This window comes from Mesitornis unicolor, unplaced genomic scaffold (assembly GCF_000695765.1).
Source record: "Mesitornis unicolor isolate BGI_N332 unplaced genomic scaffold, ASM69576v1 scaffold2551, whole genome shotgun sequence".
Lineage (NCBI taxonomy): Eukaryota > Metazoa > Chordata > Aves > Mesitornithiformes > Mesitornithidae > Mesitornis > Mesitornis unicolor.
Genome location: NW_010165582.1, coordinates 16,451 through 21,218, shown reverse-complemented (window position 1 = coordinate 21,218; position 4,768 = coordinate 16,451).

Below are 4,768 nucleotides of genomic sequence, written 5' to 3'. Positions count from 1 at the left end.
CCAGGGTTTGTGGGAGGTCTTCTGGGAGAGAAAAATGATGTGTCCTGTAACATTCAAAACAAAAGCTTTTTTTTTTAATTGGGAAAAGCTCTGTGCTGGGTTTATGCCTTGCAGGGCAAAACTAAACTTGAAAGACTGTTACATGCAGCCTAAGTGACATCTGTTTGAGTGACACCTAACAGAACTCCTCCTGGACATGTAGTGCCTGGCCTAAGCCCCAAACTCAGTCATAGGAATAACTCAAAGACCAATGTTGATGGTTTTTTTAATAAGGAATCAAATTATTTGCTTTACCTTTGCTCTCTTCATGTGGCTGCAGTACCATAATGAAAATCCTCTTCCCACTTCTCCCCACACTGACACACAGAGAAAAGTGTTGGACATGATAGCCAGACATGCCTTCAGTAGCACTTTCCTGTTCCTTTACATAACTGCATATGAATATTGATAATTGCTATCTCTGACATTCTACTTGTTAACAGGTTTCAACGTGCAAAAGAATTCAAAATACCGTGCATAAAATCCTAAATTCTAAAATTCTCATTCTCTGCCAAAGAATAGTATTTCTTGCTTCCCAGTTCTGTCCCTTGAACAGAGAGGAGCAAACAGAAAAACAGTGGAACCAGAGAAATGTTGGCTGGAAAGGACCTCTGCTGGTCACTAATTCAAACTCCCATTTGGACCAGGAATATCACCTGCAAAGCCAGTAAAGAAAGTTCTTACAAAGCAGAGAAGCTCCTTATTTGTATCTTATAATTATGCATGCTTATTCTCTTCATACAATAAAACAGGTTTCTGTGTTACTGGGGAAACCATAGCCTAGAGACAGAGTGCAGCGGTACAGGTCTTGGCAGACGAGCCCTGAGATGTGAACAGTGTGCGCCATGTGCAGAAAGCCGATCTTTATCTCAGTCTGTCTGGTTGGAGTCAGCAGAAAGTCAAACCTTCTCTGCCAACTGGATTTCATTCCCATATTGCTGCAGGAGCAGCCCTGAGAGTGAGTGAAAGCCGCATTCCTTTCTTTACAGGCTTCAAGATCAGTGGTTCTCACAGAGAAATATTTCACCTTTCATGCACAGGGGATGGCTGAGACATGAGGAACTGTGTGTTTTACAGATAAGGAGAGACCATTGCCATGTGGTTAGCATGTAATGTATAAAAAGGAACAACTTTGGCAATTTCATCAACTTGTTTCAGATTTTGGGGCAGTAGTCCCATTGTAGAAAAGACTTTGCTCTGTCATACAAATCTGATGAATAAAGATTCATTCATACTTACAAAAATCTATGCAGTGACTGGTTTAGTATGACTGTTTAGATGATGTTGAAGGTGACTGACAATTTTATCACAGAATCACACAGAATCACAGAATATGAGGAGTTGGAAGGGGCCTTGAAAGCTCATCCAGTCCAACCCCTGCCAGAGCAGGATCACCAGACCAGGTCACACAGGAACACGTCCAGGTGGGTTTTGAATGTCTGCAGAGAAGGAGACTCCACAACCTCTCTGGGCAGCCTGGGCCATGCTCTGGCACCCTCACAGTGAAAAAGTTTGTCCTTATGTTCAGGTTGAACCTCCTATGCTCCAGATTGCTCCCATTGCCCCTTGTCCTGTCATTGGACATCAGAGAGAAGAGCCTGGCTCCTTCCTCCTGACACTCGCCCTTTACAAATTTATAAACATTAATGAGGTCACCCCTCAGTCTCCTCTTCTCCAAGCTAAAGAGACCCAGCTCCCTCAGCCGTTCCTCATCAGGAGATGCTCCACTCCCTTAATCATCTTTGTGGCTCTGCACTGGACTCCTTCAAGCAGTTCAATATATTTGAAGAAGCCCTTTCTGTTGTCCTTCACCTCCCTTGCAAGGTTTAATTCCAAGGCCTTAGCTTTCCTAGTTGCCTCCCTACATCCTCTGACAACAGTCCTGTATTCCTTCCAGGTGGCCATCCCCTCCTTCCATGATCTGTAGACTCTCTTCTTCCACTTGAGTTTGCCCAGCAGTTCCCTGTTTAACCATGTGGGTCTCCTGGCTTCCATTCTCGATTTCCTACCTGTTGGGATGCTCTGATCTTGAGCTTGGAGGAAGTGGTCCTTGAATATAAACCAACTATCTTGGGCCCCTTTACCTTCTAGTACCCTGCCCCCTGGAATTTCCCCTAGCAATTGCTTGAAAAGGCCAAAGTTGGCCCTGCTGAAGTCCAGAGTTGTGATCCTGCTTGGTATTCTGTTCCTACTGCACAAGATCCTGAACTCCACCATCTCATGCTCGCTGCGGTGAAATAATCTGAGCTTGTTTTGTGCTCTTTGAATAGCAATACAAATTTTTATAATAATTTATCCTACAATGACATCTGGTGGTTGTTTTGCTTTGACAGGAAGTTCTTGCAGAGGTATCCTGCCAAGAGTTGCCCAAAGCTGAATCTTCCCATGGCGATAATTTGCTGGGGTCCTACTTCTGGAGGGGATGTGAAAAGGTATTAACAAGATTGAAGACTTTTTCAGTTAATCACACAGTCCCTCCTTGGGGCCAGTCCCTGCAGCTAAGTGTCTGGCTGGGAATGATGTGATGGGCACGTATCCAGCAGAGAAGCCAGTGCTGCGTCTGGAAGATGTACCGGTTCATTCTGAGAGCACCCACTGTTTGCCCCAGGTTTTACCCTGTTGGGGTTGTTTCTACTGGACAGGCTGCATGGGGTAATTACTGTCCTGTTCAGCGAGATGCCAGGCCAGTAGCCCATGGGGGAATTGCCCAAATGAAAGCACTCAGAGACAGTAGCAAGCCATGGAGTTTTAAAATTTATTTCACTAAATAGATACTAGAGGGAGAAACTGTGAGCACATGGTGGCTGCAGTGTGAATGCAGTAACAGGAATGAATTTCACAGACTTTGGTTCATATTAAAGTAATGTGGGCAAGGTAACAATTAAGCCCTGGCAGCTATCAGTGCCAAATACTGCTTTGCTTCTTGGGGAAAACAGCAGAGGATTGCTGAGCTGGGTCTATAAAGGTCTCAGTTGTAAAGCCAGGATCCCGCTATCCTGGGATGGATTTCTGTCTCATACTCAGCATATTCAAGCCTAACATTATTAATGATTAAAATTGAATAGTATTTTAATTTTACTTCAAACTAAATTCTTCACTGTGGTGTCTTCTCACAAGATACTCATGGGTTTCTGGTTTAGAACGTCACTGGTTAATGCTGGGAAGTACTGGTGGTCATCAGTACTGGCTTTTGTGTTCTACACAATTGTGTTTTTCACTTCAAAATTTTAGAAAATATCTGGAGGGTTTTGTAGAATATGTTGTTTTATAAAAGCCTAAACAACACTGTGTTGTTTTGGTTGTGTTGGGGTTTGGTTTTTGTTTCTTTGCTTGTTTTTTCCCACCTGTGGCCTATCAAAATCTTGGAAAGTTCTGGGAAGACAAAGGGGTATATACACTTTTCAATATTTCTTCTAGGAATAAGAAAGACTTCACACTTACCCAGAGCACGATGAGGGTACAAACAGCTGTTGCTGTTTATGCTCTAGGATTGTGCAGGCTCCCTGCAGAGAAGCTATATTGCACAGTAGCTCATACATATGAGACCCCCTTAGCTCTGCTGTGGTTGTGGGTCTTTTTCTTTTGCTTCCCTGCCGGGATCAGCAATTATGTGCTTTCTTACTCTTCCTCTCAGAGATGAAGCCCAGAGCCAGCCCATGAGGACCATAGATGGTTAATACTCTATGCCTTGTTAACCCACACATCAAAAATAATATCTTAATATCTTTGTACTCCTTAACCTACTGTTTCTTCTCATTACTGGCACTGAAAATACGTCTGTGATTTCTGCTGAGAACCCTGGCTACTCACGATGCACTGCAGGTTCACTTGTGCTTAGTACCACAAGAGCTTTATAATCTTTATATACTTAACTTTAAAGTTTGGTCTTGTTTATTTGCAGTTGTTTCTTGCCACTGAGGTATCAGCATCTGAAGTCACTCTGTTCATGGCTTAACATCCAAAATGTGTGAATATCTTGCACCATCATAGAATCATAGCATCAGATACCATAACCCAGCTCTACTGGTTGTCTGCTGGCTGCAGAGTGGAGTACTGGGATGTCTCACTGGCAAATGCCAGTGTTTTTCTTCAACATCAAAAACTGTTGAGTTTTGTTTTCCTGTACTTCTGTAAAATTTTTGTTCCAAAGCAGTGTTCTCCAGTTGGATTTTACGTAATCAGGAGGTTAAGCAACTTGAAAGTAAATGTTTCCTTTCCAGCACAGTGAAAACATTTTAATTGACCTAAAATTTTATTATAGTGTGCTTTCATTTTTCTTGCAAAGAAGTTGGCTTTGTTGAACTTGCCTGTCCTCCTCTGCCCTTGAGGAAAATGTGTGACTTGAAAACAAACTGACCAGAAAGCGTGGTGTTCGTCTGGCTCCGTTTATCGCACAGGTAGTTTCTCATGTGTGGCACTTCACTTCCTGAGGTGCAAAGAGACCAAGAGCAGGATTAGGGCTCTGACAGCTGCCTTTGCCTGTATCATAAAAGAAATAAGACATCTGCTCAGCAGGGAGATATTGTTGAGAGCACCTGCTCCTGCTATAAATAATGTTGCAATAATCTATGGAAAATGGGAAATTTTTAGCAGGCTAGACTGGAAAAGGCTCATTAAGGAGTATTTCATAGGCTGTGGAAACAGGAGGTATGGGATCAGACTGTCTCAGGAAGACGTGGGAATCGAGCTGGGCTAAGAAAACATCTTCTGCATTGAGCTGTTCACTTGA